The 19,393-nt window shown below is 50.3% G+C and overlaps 1 protein-coding gene across 1 annotated transcript in view; it reads left to right on the top strand.

Moving 5' to 3' along the window:
- Nucleotides 1-19,393, top strand: part of RIMS4 (regulating synaptic membrane exocytosis 4) — a 71,217-nt gene that overhangs the window by 9,752 nt on the left and 42,072 nt on the right. The window lies entirely within an intron of this gene.

Genomic DNA, 19,393 nt, shown 5'->3' with positions numbered 1-19,393 from the left:
TCTCCTGCCAGAGTTTCTCTCTAGTTGATTCTTGGCTGATGGGTCATTGAATACCACTATTTTTAAATGAGTCTTCCCTATAGCTCAGACTGTACAGAATCTGCCTGCAATGCAGGAGACTTGGGTTTGATCTCTGGGTCGGGAAGATCCTCTGGAGAAGGAAATGGCAACCCACTCCAGTATTTTTGCCTGGAGAATCCCATGGAGGGAGGAGCCTGGCCGGCCACAGTCCATGGGCTCACAGAGTTGGACACGACTGAGCGACTAACACTACTACTATTTAAAATTCAAAAATTTTTTTTGGCTGCGCCAGGTCTTCGTTGCTGTGGGCAGGCTTTCTCTGGTTGCGGTGAGCAGGAACTCCTCTGTAGTTGCAGAGTAGTAGTGGCTTCTCTTGTTGCGAAGCACGGGCTCCAGGCGCGTGGACTCAGGAGTTGTGGCTCACAAGCTTAGTTGCCCCGCGCGGCATGTGGGATCTTTCTGGAGCAGGGATCAAACCCATGTCCCCTGCGTTGGCAGGCGGATTCTTAGCCACTGGACCCCAGGGAAGTCCCTGAACACTTTTTAAAAGAATGAGTATTATTTGGATTAAGTAATATATGCCGATGGTACATTTTAGAAGCTCAAAAATTACCCAGCTAAAAGGGCCCCAGGCACCTCCGTCTTCTGGTCCTCCTGTCCCTTCCCCTGGACAAACACTGTTTCCAGCTCCCACAACCCTTTATGCTGCCGTTACTGACTGTAACTTGTTACGTGGTGAAAAGCCAAACAGCATCAAAGGACACCCAGGGAACCATCAGTCTCCTTTACACCTCACAGACCTCGTCCCACTCCCAACCACCATCTCCGTTTTTTAGGTTACCAGTTTTTTCTTTCTTTTCCAGTTAGCAGATTCTTATTAAGCTGTTATGGTGGTGCCAGGTTCAATCTCTGGGTTGCGAGGGTGCCCTGAAGAAGGGAATGGCTCCCCACTCCAGAATTCTTGCCTGGAGAATTCCATGGACAGAAGACCCTGGCGGGCTACAGTCCATGGGGTTGCAAAGAGTCAGACACGACTGTGTGATAGCAACTATGATGGTGCCCAGTCCTGTGAAGATTCAAGAGTTGTCAGATGATACCCAGGGAGTATGGCATAGCGGTGGTTATGGTACACACTCCATAGCTGGGTGTCCTGGGTTTACCACTTACTGGCTGTGTGGTCTTCAGCAAGTTACTTCATTGAGCCTCAGTTTCCTCAGCTGTGAAAAGGGCTAGTAATCGCTCCTTCCGGCCTTGAAGATGTCAGGATGATTAAATGAGTACATATTTGTGACATGCTTTGTGGAGAGCCCACATGCAGTAAGGGTGTGTTAAGAGTATTAGCAGTTAACTGTCTCAGAACCTTTAAGCCAGAAGTCTCTTGAAGTCCTCTCACTGAGGCCCAGACAGGGATTGCGTGGTTTGCCCAAAGCCTCGCAGCAGGTTTCTGGCAAAACCAGGGGCAGAACGGATGTTTCTGGAAGCCCAGCCAGGGCCTCCTTCTCTCCCAGGGGATCCAGGTGGCCACCCTGGGCTTCATCGTCACCCGAGGCTCCCAGTCCATTTCCTGCATTTCCAGCCCTTGGGGTCCCTGAGAAATGCCACTTGGTAGTTGCCTTGGGTGGAGAAGGCAATGACAACCCACTCCAGTATTCTTGCCTGGCAAATCCCATGGACGGAGGAGCCTGGTAGGCTGCAGTCCATGGGGTCGCTAGGAGTTGGACATGACTGAGCGACTTTACTTTCACTTTTCACTTTTATGCACTGGAGAAGGAAATGGCAACCCACTCCAGTGTTCTTGCCTGGAGAATCCCAGGGATGGGGGAGCCTGGTGGGCTGCCATCTATGGGGTTGCACAGAGTCGGACACGACTGAAGCGACTTAGCAGCAGCAGCAGCAGTTGCCTTGGGGGCAGGTGGGGGGATGTGTCCCTAATTGGGGCCTGGAATGGAAATTCATTAGTTCCTCAGCAAATGCCCCGAGAAACATCTCTCATCTACCTGGGCCCAACACCAAGACCGCACCAGGGGCCTCGGGGGCCCACCCAGACCCAGGCCCACCCACCCTGCAGTCATCTGGCCCCTGGGAGCTGCAGCCACTTCTGCTTAGCTTCTGTTGGTTGTGCTGAGTCTGGGGAGAGGGACCCCCAGGCTGGGGAGCCCTGATGGGAGTCAGGTGGGTGCTGCGAGGGAGGGAGAAATGAACACGTACAGTGTTCTTAGTCTCCTCTCGGTGGTCTTCAAATTGAAAAGATTATAGAAGATGGGAGAATGCCCTCCTGCTCCTGCTAACTTGGGCTGAGACATAGCTTCCTGTGCAGGTGACACGCAGTGATCTCAGGTTAGACCAGGATACAGGATGAGCAGGAAAAGAAGCAACTGGGGGTTAAGACTTCACCTTCTGATGCAGGGGGTACGGTTCAATCCCTGGGTGGGGCGCTAAGATCCCACATGACTTGTGGCCAAAAAAATCAAAACAGAAAACTGAAACAATATAGTAACAGATTTAATAAAGACTTTTAAAATGGTCCACATCAAAAAAGAAATCTGGAAAAAAAAAGCAGTTAATAATGGTCACTTTGCCCCACGCCAGCCTCAGCCTGACCCGCGGAAAGCTCTGGAGGGCAGATGGCATCAGAAGGTTAATCAGCCACCTGTATCAGACAGTCCTGGGCTGTGGACAGCCCCACACGTGAAGGGCGGGGGACATAACTTTTGGGGCAAGGCAGCTCAGATATGCTCAGAGAAGTTCTCCAAGGAGGGGGCAGCTGGGAGCCAGAATGGCAGAAATTCACAGCAGCTGTGGGATAGATGTCCTTGGTGGAGGGGCTCTGGCTGGGCGGGTCCACCCATCCACTGTCTGGGAACTTCTGCCGACAGAGTGGGGAGAACAGGTGTGGCCAGCTCTGTGCTGGGCAGCGTCCACCCCTGTTACAGGTCGCCCTCTCTACAGTCCCGTGAGGTGTGCATGGCCATAGCATTAGGTGGGGCTGGAAGAATTAAATGTCTGGATGGATTCCTGGCTTGGCCACGGTCAAGCTAGTGAATGGTAGAACAGGGTTTCAATCTCAGTGCGTATGAGTATGTGCGCTCAGTTGGGTCCAATTCTTTGCAGCCCCATGGACTGTAACCTGCCAAGCTCCTCTGTCCATGGGATTCCCTAGGCAAAAATATTGGAGTGGGTTGCCATTTCCTATCCAGGGGATCTTCCTGACCCAAGGATCGAACCCCAGTCTCTGGCATCCCCTGCATTGGCAGGTGGATTCTTTACCACTGCACCACACCTGTCTCCAACACTTCTGAATTTTACAACACTCTGCTAGACCTCCTTGATGGTCCAGTGGTTGAGAACCTACCTTGCATTGCAGGGAACGTCGGTTCAATCCTGTGTTGGAGCTAAAATCTCATGTGCTGCACGGGACAGCCAGAAAACTAAGAAAATAAAAACAGTCTGTGCTGCAGTTGATTCTGTTCATGACTATGGATGTATATTTTGTGCTTCCCGGTAGGTTTCTTTCCAGGTACCTCTTTGAAAGGTGTCTGTCTTGGTTTTCTATTTTGCACCTTGCAAACATAAAAACCTTTTGGGCCTGACAGAGCATGTTTGCCTGTTTGATCTCAGCTAAGCCTCCTGGAAAATCATCTTGATTTCCAGAGAGGTGGGCAGGGGCCCTGACAGACTGCTTGAGGCGAAAGACTAAGGGGTAGCTAATTTGTCATGGAATGAACCATGAATTTGTCATAAGAAAACCGAGATTTGAAACCTCATTTTCCCCATTTGCCAGCTGAGTGAACCTGGGTAGGTCTCTCTTAGCCCTGCTTTCCTCTTTAGGTGAAACAAGTCCTTGACTGTAAGCCTTGGGTAGCCCGGAAGGTGCTCTAAGGACATTACATGTAGCAGTTCCCTGGGGGTGGAGTCAAGGAGTCCAGAACCCGGAGCTGACCTCTGCTGTGTGTGTGCAGAAACAGAGTCAGATCAGGGTCCATCTGTGAAATGGGCACAGTGACGCTTGTCTTGCTGTCCTAGCTTGTGTTTCCCACGAAACAAGCATTTGAGTACAAGTATTAGGTTGGCAACTTCCCTGGTCATCCGGTGGCTAAGACTCCATGCTCCCAATGCAGGGGGCCTGGGTTCGATCTGTGGTCAGGGAACTAGATCCCACATGCTGTAACTAAAAGATCCTGCGTGCCACAGCTGAGACCCAGTGCAGCCAGATAAATATTTTAAAAAGTGTTAGGTTGAACCATGGGAAACTGCCAATTATGGGAGTTGAAACAGCCAAATAGCAGTTGTATGTGGTTCACGTGGTTCATGATGGTGATGGGTAAAACTCTAGGAGGGGACTGAGAAAGGCAGTCGGTATTATCAGCCACGTTAACCCCTGACCAAGGGCAGCCAAGTCAGGTCGTATCAGGAGTTCTGGGAGGCCGTAGAACATGGCTCAGCAAACTTCTGTAAAAGACCAGACCCTGGATGTTTTAGTCTTTATGAGTCATAAGGTCACTGTCTCAGCTGCTCAATTACACAGTTGGAATACAGCCAAAGACAGTATATAAACGGATGCGTGGGGCTGTGTTCTAATAAAACTTTATTTACAAAATCAGGCAGAGAGCTGGATTAGCCCATGGGCCCTAGTATGCAGACCCCTGGAGTACAACATGTATCTCTGTTACCCCACCCCAGGAGTGAGGGGACTGGAGTGTTTATACAACCCCCATCGGCCGCTGGTTGAGGGGTGGGGATAGGGTGGGCGCCAGGGCTTGTCTGAAACCCTCAGCCAAGAATAACAGGGGCTGGCCCCAGGAGGTCAGGCTGGTGGTCACTGAAGTGGGAAAGGTGGACGGGGTAGGGGTTGATGGCTCTTGCCAGCTGTGAGGCCTGACTGTGTTTGGAGAGTGTATCAGAGAGAATGTGGCAAGATGAACAGGAAAATGAATTTTGGGGCACGCCAGATGATTTAACTTTCTAGCCTTTTCAGCCAGTTGTTACTTCCAGGCAAAAATCAGCTCCTCCATTCTTGGCAGCCCTGTTTGCATTTTCTATCTCCCGTGCCTCTGCAGTTGGCAAATTGGCAATTTCATCTTTCCGGATGCCCTCCCCCTCCCTTTCAGGGTCTGATGCCACCTCCTCCAGGAAGCACTCCTCTCTTGTCTCAGGTGGAGTTGATTGTTCCTCCTGGGTGTTCACCTGGCACTCTGAGCGTTTTTTCTTTCTCCAGCAGTTGCAAAGTTTGGCTGATACCAGTTTTCACTGCCACACTCAGAGCCCTTCCAGATCAGGGACTGTGTGATTCCCAGCCTCACTCCACTGGGGGCACTGATTTGGGAAAGGTGGGGGTGAACCCCAAACCTTCCCCAGCCTCCCTTACGCCCTCCCTCCATCCTCTCCCCTCCCTGTCTCCCCGTTCTCCAGTGGTTGCTGATGGCCAGGCCCTGTCCTAGGTGCTGATGAATCAAGACAAGCCCAGTCTTTGCCTTCATGGAATTTACAGTCTAGTGAGGGTAGGGGTGGGGTCAGACGTTCGAGAACCCAAAGGAACAATGAATACTTTGATCATTACTGTGCTAAGTGCCATACACATCAAGCGCAGGGTGCGGGGGGCTGCTGGAGCTAGAGGAAATGACCCAGGGGATGGGAGGGAAGGAGGCAGCTAAGCTGAGACTTCAGGGATGAGTGGAGTTGGCCAGATGAAGGCCGGGGAGGGGAGGGAAATGAGATGGAATGCCACGGCGCTGAGAGCACGGACTTGGGAGTCAGTTTTGGGAGTTGCGGGCATCAAATCCTGGATTCTGTCTGTCTGTGTGGCTGTCTCCCCCACCCCCTAATCTGTCTCTCTCTCCCCTCTTTCTCTCTAGCATGCACATATACATGCCTGCATAGGGGTGAAAATATTAACTGTAATTGCAGAATTATGGACAGTTTTTGTTTCATAGTTTGCGCTCTCTTGGTATTTTCCACAATGGATGTGTCATGGCAGTAAACGAAGTCTTCAGCGTCCGGAGACCACACTCCCACTGGTGGTTGTGTGACCTTGACCACGCTGTCTAATCGCTCCTGCTTCTGCCTCTTCCTCTCTAAGATGAAGACAGCGATGATTAACACACGGTGCCCATCACGCCACATCCTGACACTTTACCTCCCTTAACTCATTAGAGCCGCAGCTACTCTGTGAAGCAGGTACTGTCACCGTCCCTGTTTTATAGATGAGGAAACAGGCACGGAGAGGTGAAGCACGCTGCTCCAGATGACACTGCTAGGAAGAGGCAGAAGCGGCTCTGAAATCCAGATGTCTGACTCCAGGGTCTGAGCTTACCCACGTGACTCTACCACCTGCCTCACGGGGTAGGATGAGAATCCATGAGAGGACACCTGTCAAGCCCTTAGCACAGTGCTTGGCACACAGTCAGTCCGCTGTAGATATTAGTGCATTATCATCATTAGCAGCTGTGCCAAGGCCCTGGGGTAGGAGGGGCATATGGTTTCAGAGGCACACGTGCTTAGTGAAGTACGAGATCATGCTAGGTCTTTAATGTCAAGAATCTTGGCCTTGAATTTCAGGACACTTGAACACCTGTCGAGTTTTTGTAGCAGAGAGGTGACAGACTCACATCTGGGGTTTAAAAAGACCTCTGTGGCTGCGGATTGGAAGAATGGAGCCAAGAGGCCCAGGGAGGCTCCCTTTAGTGATAATGACTCTCCTCAAGTGGGTTGGACCATCCTAGCGTGGACTCCTCAGACCCCGGCTGTGATGATGTTCGGCTGACTAGGCTGGCCGTGTGGGCCAGAGCACAAGGCAGGAAGTCAGGAGCGTGTCACCAGGCTGGTCTGGTGATGCGGGGGGGCTGGGAAGTGCCAGTTTGAAGGCAGGAACAAATTACTCTCCTGGAGACGAGGCCGGGCCAGTTCCTGTCGTGTTGCATTATTAAATTTGTAATCTTCATTCTAATACTTCCCAGCAGTGAATAAGAACCAAATTTAAAATGCTGGCTTTACATTTCTGGAATGAAGCCCTTTGTCAGGGACTCTTGAAACCCATAATTTCTCTCCAGAGGTGAATGTCTACATCCTTAAAAAAATTAAAAAAAAAAAAATAAAGGAAAACCACTCTTTAGTTAAAGGTTGGGTTTTAAGGGTTGTCTGCAGCCCCAGCCCTGGCAAGAGTTGAGAGTGGGGTGTGTATGTTTCCAGCCCCAGAGAAGGCTCGGAGTAGGATGGGGCCTACAGGTGCCCTGGGCCTCCCAGGATATTTAAACCCCCAAATCTGGGCCTTGCTAGGGAAAGAAAAGTGGGAGGAGACATGTGCCCACCTCACCCCCAAACCTGTGGATTTGTGAAAGGATTTCATTAAGCACTGGACCACAGTCTTTAGGAGAATTGCCCTGTGTCAGGCTCCGATGTGTTTTCTCATGACTGGTTTGGTGGGTGGTCGACCCGATTGCTGGTTGAACCATGGGCTGTGTTGTTCCTGCCTTTGATCTGGGAGAGAAGGGCTCTGATCTGGGGTTCCCAGCACTATTGGGTTGATCTCCAGCCCTCCTCACTGGGTGAGGGATCTCTGGGGCAGTGGGTTCATGCCCACCTGGACCCGTCTTTCTAGGCCGTATTCCAGGTATGTGGGGCCCTGGAATTCCCCATCCAGATGGCCCTGAGTCAGTATCGGGTGCCTGCCCAGACCCTGCCCCTAGGCCCATCCTCCGTTGCTGGTGTCCTGATAACGTGGCCCTGAAGTAGCTGTTCGTGGAGGTGAGAACAGCACAGGTACGCCGAGTGGGCCTCCGGGTACACGGGGGCGGGGGTAAAGGGCCCCTCATATTCCACCCCTCTCTCCAAATTCAGCCATGGAACTCGGAGGAGTCTCAATCTGAACCTGGCCTGGCCTTCAAGGTCATTATGAAGGCACACTTGTCAGAGTGGAAGGATAGAACATGTTTTATTTAGGAGCTTGATTTATAACTTTTAGATATTTAGAATAAATGTGACTTACGGTCCTTTCACCCTGGACCCCACACTGTTGGGTGGGTGATTTGCACCATCCTTCGAACTGAGACTGAGAGCTGCCTGGGGGTGGCCCTTCCCCTCCGGGTACCACGTGTGGGCCCTGGTGCACACACATGGTTTGTACAGCGTGTTTGTACCCGGTAGACAAAGACACCTCTCACCCCCCACTCCAGGTGATTGGATTTAAAATAATACTACCTCCTGTGACTACCCTGGTGGTCCAGTGGCTAAGACTCCCAGTGCAGGGGTCCTGGGTTTGATACCTGGTCAGGGAACTAGACCCTACATGCCACAGTGAAGACTGATGATCCCAAGTGCTGCAACTGAGACACGGAGCAGCCAAAATAAAAAAAGAAATAGTACCTCCTGTAGGACGGGCTCCCCAACCTTTGGGATCTAAGGCCTGATAATCTGAGGTGGAGCTGATGTAATAATAGAAATAAAGTGCATAGTAAATGTAACGCACTTGAATCATCCTGAAACCATCCCTCTACCCCAGTCTGTAGAAAAATTGTATTCCATGAAACCAGTTCCTGGTGCCCAAAAAGGTGGACTGCTGCTGTAGGAGGGTGACTTAGAAGGCTTCCCTTCTCCAGCGCCTGTGGGGTGTGCTGCCTGGCCGTTGAAAACAGGCTGTATTTCTGCTCACCTCAGCTGGGCACGTTTGTGCAGCAGCAACTTGTTCAGTAGTCCATAGTGCTCCCAGGACCTGAACCAGAGAGGGGCCCTGAGCGAGACCAGAAGGGAAGGTGCTGACACTCCAAGGTCCCAAGATAGCCATTAAGTCATTTTACATTTTCAGTAATCATCTTCATCATGATAGCAAATGTTTATTTTGTATTTCTTACATGCCAGGTACTCTAAGCACTTTACCTGGATTATCCTATTGAAACCCCCTTCAGGATATGAAGGGGCAGGGTACAGTTGTCATGCCCATTGAACAGGTAAGGAAACTGAGGCTCTGAGAAGAGAGACTTATCTTTGGCCCAGGGTTGCTCAACAGTAAGGTGAAATGCAGGTCTGCCTGACCTGTGAATCTGTAGGCCTAAACCACTGCTCTGCCCTGCCCTTTCTTGTTTTAAAAAGTGTCATTTATGCACTCAGCATATTTACTGACCCCCTGCTCCGATGTGGTGGGTGTGAAGGGAGATGCCCAGTAAGATGGGGGCCTCCCTCAGCCAAAGAGGAGAGATAAGCAGAGCAGATAACTAGATAACTGGGTGACCCCATTCAGCAGAGGGTGCTCAGTAGAGCCTAGAAGGGTGAGAAGCTGTTTACCAGGCTGGAGTGGGGGTCAGGGAGGGAGGTCTGTAGGCCCCTGGGGGTCCTGTGTGGACAGGAGCACCCTGAGGTTTATTGATACCTTGTGGGTACGTGCATTAAGAGAGGTGTGGGTCTACAAAACAGAAGTAGAAGGGCTTCCTGGTGGCTCAGTGGTAAAGAGTCCGCCTGCCAGTGCAGGAGACAAGGGTTCGATTTCTGGTCTGAGAAATCCCATGTGCCTCAGAGCAACTAAGCCCATAAAGCACAACAACTGAGCCTGCGCTCTAGAGCCCGGGAGCTGCGACTACTGAATTCTGCACACCCTAGAGCCTGTGCTCCAAAACAAGAGAAGTCACCGCAATGAGAAGCCCGCACACGGCAACCAGAGTATCCTCCACTTGCCACAACTAGAGAAAAGCTCGTGCGGCAACAAAGACCCACCGCAGCCAAAAATAAATAAATAGTTTTAAAAAATAAAATCAAAGCTGTAGAAAACATGGTTACTAGGAGGTCGGGGGAGAGGTATAAATTGGAAGATTGGGATTGACATATACACACTGCTAAGTCACTTCAGTCGTGTCCGACTCTGTGTGACCCCATAGACGGCAGCACACGAGGCTCTGCCGTCCCTGGGATTCTCCAGGCAAGAACACTGGAGTGGGTTGCTGTTTCCTTCTCCAGTACATATACACACTATTTTATACATAAAGTAAATAAGGACCCACTGGATAGCATGGGCTCCTACCCTGGAGGAGGGCCTGGCAACCCACTCCAGTATTCTTGCTTGGAGAATCCCCACGGACAGAGGAGCCTGGCGGGCTACAGTCCGTGGGGTTGCAAAGAGTTGGACCCGACTGAGGACTAAGCGCACAGCACTGTATAGCACGGGGAACTCTGCTCAGTATTCTGTGATGACCTATATGGGAAAAGAATCCAAAAATGAGTGGGCATGTGGATATGTGTAACTGACTCACTTTGCTGACACAGTTAGCAAACGGACACACCTGAAACTAACACAACCTTGTGAATCAACTCTACTCCAATAAAAATTTAGAAAAAGATAAGTGTGGGGAAGAGGTGGGGCCAGGAGAGGGGGTGGGTAGGTCAGGAAAGGCTCTGGAGCCGTGTCCAGGACCCCGCCCTTCTTGAAGACCAGAGCTCTGTCATCCGTTTGGACCCCTGTCCAGAGGGGTGGTGCTTACCAGCCACCCACCAGCACCATCCTTTTCAAAGTCAGAAAAGCAAGATTGAAAGGGGAGGGAAGGGTCCTTTTGTGCATTTCCTGCCAGTTGGGTTTGGGACCCAGGCCTCCGAGTATCCCGTCCTCTGGATGTAGTCTAGTCCCTTCAGGAGCTGCAAGAGTCACTCCCTATCATTCTGGTTTCTTAAAACCGTCTTGTGATTTCACAGGTTACAAACGCGGCTTGTGGAGTTATTCTAGCTTGCGTTTTCTGAGCACACGCCATGTTCCCGGTGCGGTGCTAAGACTTCACACGTGTTATCTTGGACAGTGCTCAGAGTGAACCTTTGCAGCGGGGGGTGGGGGTGGGGGGTCCTGTTGTTATTCCCATGTTACAGATGATGAAATGAAGGACCTCTCCTAGGGTCACCCAGCTAGCAGATGGCAGAACCAGTTTCCTTGAGCCCAACCTCCTCAGTCTATGCTCTGTGTACCAAAACATTGGGAAAATGCAGAGAAAGCACACGGAAAGAAAATTAAAATGACTCCAGTTCTATAATCCAAGAGCAGAATGTTTAACCTTTGGGGTTGTTTCTCTCCAGTTGTGTGTGTGTGTGTGTGTGTGTGTGTGTGTGCGCGCGTGCGTGTGTGTGCATACAATGAGTATGTGCAGGAATGCGTGTTTAAACCAAGGCAGGGTCATGCTTGTGATACTGTTTTGTAAACCAAAGCTACTATTTAACAATCACCTTAAAAGGACCTTCACAGGCTGGTCTCTACAGGGGCACTGATTTCTAGGATCAGGTCTAAAACTACATCAGGCTTGCCAAGGCAAGACCCGAGACAGCAGCAGGCAGCTCACCCTAATAGCCCTGGTTCATTTTTGTCCCTGCTTTCCGCTCCTGTTCTTGTTAAAATAAAATAAATTTAAAAACTGACAGACCTACCCAGGATTTTATTCCATGCCTGGCCCGGCATTTAAATGCGAGAAGCAGAAGGCTTGCGATCTATAAATAGACCGGGCTGCTTCTGAACAGTGGCAGGGAGAATTTGCAGGTCCTGTTCCCTCCGAACCTGGTGACCTGGATTACTTCCTTCCTGCAGCGGTTACTTTCCTCGCTGCCTCCTCTGCCCCATCCTTTGTGGAACAGAGCAGGTCCCTCTCTGCAGATGCTTGGTGAGCATCTACACTGGTCCTAGGCCCTGGCCATACGGACTTGAGTGAGCCACCACCAGCCCCATCACAGCCTGAGGTGGTGGGGGTGGATATGAACACACAGGTCCGCACATGAAAATCTGGTTATGGGGGAAGCCCAAAGCAGGGAGGGTGTCCCTAGTTCTGGGAATCAGGGGAGGCTTCCTGGAGGAGGGGAGGCTGAAGCTGGAAAAGGGAAAGAGGAAACACGGAACCTGGAGAGAGGGGGCCTAGGAGAAGGAGTCTGTGGGCCTGTGGGTGTGATGCTTGGCACAGAGCAAGGTTTTGCCATAAGTGGTCGCATGCCTCTGGAGGGCATATGATGGGTTTCTTTGGTGGCTCCCATGGCTTCTAGGACTCTTCTGGGTAGAAGCTGCTCAGCGTTTTACTGGCCCAGTGATTCCTCACCTGCTCTGCCCATGTGCTTCCATCTGGAACTAGGATCCTGAGCCACTCAATTAAAAGTCTCAATGGAACCTGGAAATATACTGCTTCACGAGCTCCCCAGGTGATTCTGATGTTTGACCACATTGAAGATTCGTGGTGCTGACTGAGGCTCCCATCTGGGGACCAAAGCCTCAGACCCCCCGGTCCAGTCTCCCTCAGATGACGGTGAAAGGAGCTCACACCCTCCCAGGGCAGTCCCTTGCATTGACAGACAGACAGCCTGACTACAGGAAGGTCCTCTCCCCTTGTGCCCTGAGTCACCGTCACCATTAATCCTAACACGGTGATGACACTGAAAATCAAATTTGTACAGTCCTTTGTTGTCTGCAAAATGCTTATTGAATTTGAGATGCGATAGATTTTAAATTCAGACAGACCTCCGTTTAAACCCTACCCCCTCTTTTGTTCTGCTGTTGTGTCTTTTGTGTCCTTAAATGAATGACTTAACCTCTCCATGTCCCAGTGTCCTTATCTTTTTCTTAAAGATGTTTTGTTGTTGTTGATGTGAACCGTTTTTAATGTCTTCTTTGAATTTGTTACAGTATAGCTTCTGTCTTATGTTTTGGTTTTTTGGCCACGAAGCATGTGGGACCTTGGCTCCCTGACCAGGAATCGAACCTGCACCCCTTGCACTGGAAGGCAAAGTGTTAACCACTGGACCATGAGGGAAGTCTTCTCCAGTGTTCTTACCACTTAAATAGAGATGATAATGACGCTTACCCCTCAGGTCAGTGGGAGAATTGACTAACACGCATTCTGTAGGCTCGAGACAGTAGTAAGGCACTCACTGTACAATAATTTATTATGATGGTTATTACTGCTATTACTGTTATGTAAAATATTTACATGGTAAATTCACTATACACGAGGTTTTCATTGAGTGCTGAGTATGGGCCCTACTGTGGTTGATGATGGAGAAGGCAATGGTGCCCCACGCCAGTACTCTTGCCCGGAAAATCCCATGGATGGAGGAGCCTGGTAGGCTGCAGTCCATGGGGTTGCGAAGAGTCAGACACAACTGAGTGACTTCACTTTCATGCATTGGAGAAGGAAATGGCAACCCACTCCAGTGTTCTTGCCTGGAGATTCCCAGGGATGGGGGAGCCTGGTGGGCTGCTGTCTATGGGGTCGCACAGAGTCGGACACGACTGAAGCGACTTAGCAGCAGCAGCAGTGGGTGATGAGCTACATTGTTCAAAAGTCCCCACTAATTGGCAGTTATCATTATGAGTATCATTAGGGCTTCGCTGCTGGCTCAGACGGTAAACAATCTGCCTGTAGTGTGGCAGACTTGGGTTCAATCTCTGCAAAGGGAAGATCCCCTGGAGAAGGGCATGGCAACTCACTCCAGTATTCTTGCCTGGAGAATTCCATGGACATAGGAGCCTGGCTGGCTACGGTCCATGGGGTCGCAAAGAGCTGGACACGACTAAGCGACTAACAGACACGCAGGATGATTTGAGCCTTACAGAGTTGCTGGAGAAGGTGGTAGAGTCACCCACCTTTTACTGACAGGAAGATGAAGCTCAGAGGCGTGGCACGAGTGGTAAAAAGAACTCGAGCTAGTGCTAATGGAGGAGACGTAAGAGACGTGGGTTCGATTCCTGGGTCAGGAAGATCCCCTGGAGAAGGAAATGGCAACCCACTCCAGTATTCTTGCCTGGAAAATCCCGTGGACAGAGGAGCCTGGCGGACGGTAGTCCATAGGGGCAGCAGGAGTCAGACAGTGGCTGAAGTGACTTCGCGCAAGGTGTTTCTAAAGCCCGCTTGGCTGCTGAGAGGTGGGATGAGAATTTAATCCACGTCTTCCATCTAATCCTCTTCTTTTCCCCCAGCTTCAGGAGGCTTTTTGGAACAGTCAATTCCTACAAGAAGGAAGGGAAGGAGGGAGGGAGGAGAGGAGGGAGGGTAAGACCATCATGTGCAGGTTAAGGGGCTTCTCCAGCCTTCTCCCCCATGCCAGACAGTTTAGAGCCAACCATGAGTCCTTTCTCTTCTCTCGCTCCACAGCACTCCACCAGAGAAATCCAATTTTGTTGCCTTCGAGGCATAAACGGGTCCTCAGGGGGCTTTGTGCAGCCTGGCGGCTCAGCCATCTCCTCCTGCTGGCTTTGCAGCCCGAGTGCCGTCTGGGTCTTCTGGTCTACCCTGGCAGCCGTGGTGTCACCTTGTCCACTGTTTGCAGCTCTACCCCCTCCACCCCGAGTCACTGCCAGTACTTACAGCCTGGCGTCCCCAAGTCCAGACCCTACCAGATTTGCTGGGTCTGAAGCTTGTCCCGTCCTCCTTCCTGTCCCAGGAAAGTGGGCAGGAGCTTCAGCCACCGAGTTCTCTCTCCTGGGGAACTGGCCTTTCAGTGGGATCTCTGCAATGGATGGAGGACCCTGTCTCCATTCAAGAAACTACGGACTTCAACAAGGCAGGGAGAAACGTGGCCAGCAGAAAACTGAAAGTGTTAGTCGCTCAGTTGTGTCCGACTCTTTGTGAGCCCGTGGACTGTAGCCCACCAGGGACCTCTGTCCATGGGATTCTCCAGGCAAGAATACTGAAGTGGGTTGTCATTTCCTTCTCCAGGGGATCTTCCTGACCCAGGGATCGAACCTGGGTCTCTTGCATTGCAGGCAGATTCTTTACTGTCTAAGCCACCAGGGCAGCCGGTGACTAGCAGAAGGTCCCTATAATTAGACATACAGGCGGATTCCTTGCTGGCAAGGTGGGTCCCCAGCCCATGGTTCCTGTGTCTTTTATTCTGTATAAGAAGTCAACTTAAGCTTCCCTCGTTCAAGCCTTTCTGAGCTTGCTCTCTCCTTTGCACAGCTTCAGCTGCCCTGTTCCTGTCTCTCCTTCCATATATTTCATTGATCAGGCAAATCTAATTTCTGATAGCCTCTGACAGTGGGGAAACGCTGGGCCGAGGGTCAAGAGACCAAGTTCTAGATTGGTGCTGTCTGATAAGAGATTTCTGCCGTGGAAGGTTCTGTTTCTGCATTGTCCAAAATGGCCCTGGCCAGATGTGGCCGTTGAGCACTGTAACTGTGCTTAGTGCAACTGTGGGATCAAATTCTGAGTTTTTAAAAGTTGTCATTAATTTAAGTGGTCACATGTGGCTCGTGGCTGCTCTGTTGGGCAGTATGGATCTAGACCCAGCTCTGAATATGTTGAACTCTGAGACCTGAAGCACATTTCTTGCCCTCTCTGGCTAGATGAGGGGTGCAGTTCAGGAACCCAGAAAGGCTGTCTGGAATAGAGACTGAGGTCTGGGGTCAGCTACATCTGGAGTAGATTCCAGTTTTGCCCAATTCCAGCTGTGTGATCTTGGTCAAGTCATTTAACCTCTCTGTGCTTCAGTGTCCACATTTGTAACGTGGGCTTACTAGCCATCACCTCACAGGGTTAAATGAACTGCAGTGACTCTCTAAGTGCCTTACTCCTGGTAGACTCTTGACAAATTGTAGTATTTTTAACTAGTCTTATAGGAACCCAGGTTCCCCTCCTGCCTCTTTGGAAAGCTCTGACAATTCTTGCTTTTGCTACAGATGTTTGTAAAGGGTTTCCTTTGGGGGCCAGTGGTCATCACCTTGACTTTTTGAAATCATGTACAAGTTGTGTTGTTGTGCGTCTGTATTTTTTTTTTCTTGTAGAAAACCAGAATTTTTTTTTAAAAATGGAGATATACAGCTTTCAAAAGGTTTTTAAAGGAGTCCAAAAGGTTTAAGAACTCAGGGAGGGAAGGAGAGTGTAACTTGCAGGGTCTGTGCGACAGGGCTGGTATGATCAGAAGATAGCAGACTCTGGCCCCAGATGGCCAGCATTCCCGTTCTAGCCCAGCCACCTCTCAGCTGCATAAATCTTGTTGAACTTCAGCTTCTCCATCTGTAAAATGGGGTAATATAGAATCGGTTTCAATTATAGAATTCAGTGAATGAGTCCCTGTTAGTTGGGTAGTATAGCACCCAGCACATGCCCAGCTGCTTGTATCATCACTATCGTCATTGTGGTGGTCTTCATCATCACCATTGTTGCCGTGCGCTGTATGCCACGCTTGATGCAAAGCGTGTCTATTTCCCCAAGTCTGTCCTGCATCATCTCAGACCACTCCCCTCGCTCATTCTGCTCTGGCCGCTTTGGCCTCCTTGTTTGTCAGACATGCCGAATGTAAATCCACCCTGGGGTCTGTATGTTTGTGTCCTCTGTGTTGGGACCGCTTACTCCTGAAATAGATAGCCACATGGCTCCTTTCTTTACCTGCGTCATGTATCATGGTGAGCCCCACCCCCTGACCTCTGTCTAAAGCTGAAACACTCACCCCTCCACTCATCACCTTCTGACACCCGCTCTGTCTTCATGTATTTGTGGGCTTTGGTGTTTGCTTGCCTATCCTGGATCGGAGCTTCAGGAGGACAGATGGTTTCCCTTATTTTTATTCCCTGCTTTAGCTCCAGTGCCTAGAACAGTACTTGACATATAGAAGGTGCTCAGAGAAATGCTTGGTGAGAGAGTGAATGAGCCAATGGATCTCATTTAGTCTGAGACAGGCCCCTTAGGATCCTCAAACACCAGGCGATGTCACCGATGTAATGTTCGGTCGCTAAGTTGTGTCTGATTCTTTTGTGACCACGTGGACTGCAGCACACCAGGCTTCCCTGTCCTCCACTCTCTGGGAGTTTGCTCAAATTCATGTCACTCTGCTTATTTAACACATGCAGAGAACATCATGTGAAATGCCGAGCTGGATGAATCACAAACCTGTGTAATATGTGCAATCAATAAATCTCTCCTCTGTGCCAGGTTAAGTCTCAGGTTCTAGGCATAGGAAGATGAAGCACATCTCAGCTCTTGAAGAGCTCATAGGCCTGGGGGTGGGGATAGGGTCGCCGCAGCCATGCTCTCTTCCAAGCACTTACTGCAGTTGTAACCACTGAATTGTCCTGCCATCCTAGTCTGTCTTCCACCCTAGACTGGAAGGGCACAGTGGACAAGGACCCCCATCTTACCTGGCTTGACACTATGTCCTCAGCACTGGATGTATGAATGGACAGGACACAGTGGTGGTCGGGTAGGAACTGGCTGAGGGTCCGTGGTCTGCGGAGCCATGGAAGAGTTCACACGGGAGGTGAGGAACCCTCCCCCGTCCCTTGGCGGCTTGCCTTGACTCTCACAGGCCGGTGATGGAGCAACTTGGTGATGATGAGAGGATGGGGGCTTCCCCTCCTCAGGAGTCTGGGTGGCCCACTGCAGCCCTTCTATATTTCAGTTCCTGCTTGCGTCTCTGTCCTTGGAGTTAAAAATAACCAAAGATGGGAGCGCAAGGACACACTGTCCTTCTCTGCCATGGAGCCAGGATTCTTCTACCTCCTCTCAAAGGGGGCTGCAGGGGAGCAGGTTTGAGAAGCCAGCAGCTTAAAGAATTATCCCTTCCTGCCCCCTTGAGGACAAGCACAGACCTCACTTTCCCCAATCTGGGGTGACTCTAAATGAGTTATGGGTTGTTGCAGCTGGAAGGGCTCTCCAGTGTAGGCTAGTTACCTGGCAGGAAGCCCATAGCCCTCCAGGCCTGGGAGCTTGGCAGACATTACCAATCAATTAAGCACCCCCCCCCCTTTCCTGGGACCATGGCAGGCATCACCGATCAATCACAGCACCCTTTCTGCCAAATCTAGACACAGTCTAAGAATTCTTAACAACAAATATTTTAGGTAACAGCTATCAGAGTTGGCAAAAAAAGAAAAAACCTATTTATCATCAGAGTCTAGTCCAGTCCCCTCGTGGCGGGGAAACTGAAGCTCAGAGGGGGACAGAAACTTAGCAGATTTTACACAGGAGTCCACAGTGGAGCTGGGACCAGACCCAGGAGTCCTAACTCTGCTGGGACTTTTTCCCATCAGTCCTCTACCATATCCTCTTTTCCATGAGAACTATGGTTTGTCCAGGAGAAGTGTTTTTTAGCCCATGGACTGCAGGCCTCAAAATGTTATGCAGTGTTCTGTGTATATGTGCTGACAGGTGCTTTTCTAAGGAAAAGGAGAATAGCTTTCATCAGCTTCTCGAGAGGAGCCTTGTACAACCTAAGAAAGGCAAAGCCATCAGAAAAGAGAGAGAGCAGAATGGATTAATGTCTTGCTACTCAAAGTGTGGGCCACAGATCAGCAGCGTCCACCTCACCTAGGAGTTGATAGAAATGGAGATTCTCAGGCCCCACCCGCACCTACCAAATCAGAATCTGCGTTTTAACCAGATCTCCAGTTGGTTCAGGTGCACTTTAAAGTTTGAGAAGCATAGATCTGGATTTGGAAAGTGTCGCCTTTGGTTTCTTGAAGGTGTATGGAGTACCTGCTGAGGTCTAGACACCCTTGCCAGTCTACAAGGGGGCCATGAGCCTTGCTGTCATTTGAGGGAGTGGGAAGAAACCTAGGCTCCCTCTCCAAGATGGGTCCCAGCTATTCTGAGACTGTTTAGGCCAGATCAAAAGAGGGATTTGCTTAAAAGGAGGGATTTGTTTAAACAGGCCAGATCAAAGGAGAGACTTATTGAAAGGTAAAGGATAGAACTTCCATCCAGTGAATAGGAGACCCCGGCATGCACCGAGTGCATGCGTAGGGAGGTTCTCACCTGGAAGCCTTAGGAAGGTGCTGGGTTAGCTGCCCTCCTGTGCGGTGGTGCTTGGTTTGTTGTTCAGTTGCTAAGTTGTGTCCAGTTCTTTGCAACCCCATGGACTGCAGTATGCCAGGCTTCCCTGTCCTTCACTATCTCCAGGAGTTTGCTCAAACTCATTGAGTCGGTGATGCCATCCAACCATCTCATCCTCTGTCTTCCACTTCTCCTCCTGCCTTCAATCTTCCCCAGGATCATGGTCTTTTCCAGTGAGTTGGGTCTTGGCAACAGTTGGCCAGAGTATTGTGGCTTCAGCTTCAGCATCAGTCCTTCCAATGAAGGGTTGGTTTCCTTTAGGATTGACTGGTTTATCCCCTTACAGTCCAAGGGACTCTCAAGAGTCTTCTCCAGCACCACCATTTGAAAATGTCAGTTCTTTAGCACTCAGCTTTCTTTATAGTCCAACTCTCACATCCATACATTACTACTGGAAAAACCATAGCTTTGACTATACAGACTTTTGTCGGCAAAGTGATGTCTCTGCTTTTTAATACACTTGTCTAGGTTGGTCATAGCTTTTCTTCCAAGTAGCAAGCATCTTTTAATTTCATGGCTGCAGTCACCATCTGCAGTGATTTTGGAGCCCAAGAAAATAAAGTCTGTTACTGGAGGGACTGGTTTTTAAGCACTCATGGGATTTG

This window comes from Capra hircus, chromosome 13 (genome assembly GCF_001704415.2).
Source record: "Capra hircus breed San Clemente chromosome 13, ASM170441v1, whole genome shotgun sequence".
NCBI lineage: Eukaryota > Metazoa > Chordata > Mammalia > Artiodactyla > Bovidae > Capra > Capra hircus.
The sequence above is the reverse complement of the archived record's forward strand: the minus strand, read 5'-3'. Positions and strand labels throughout refer to the sequence as shown.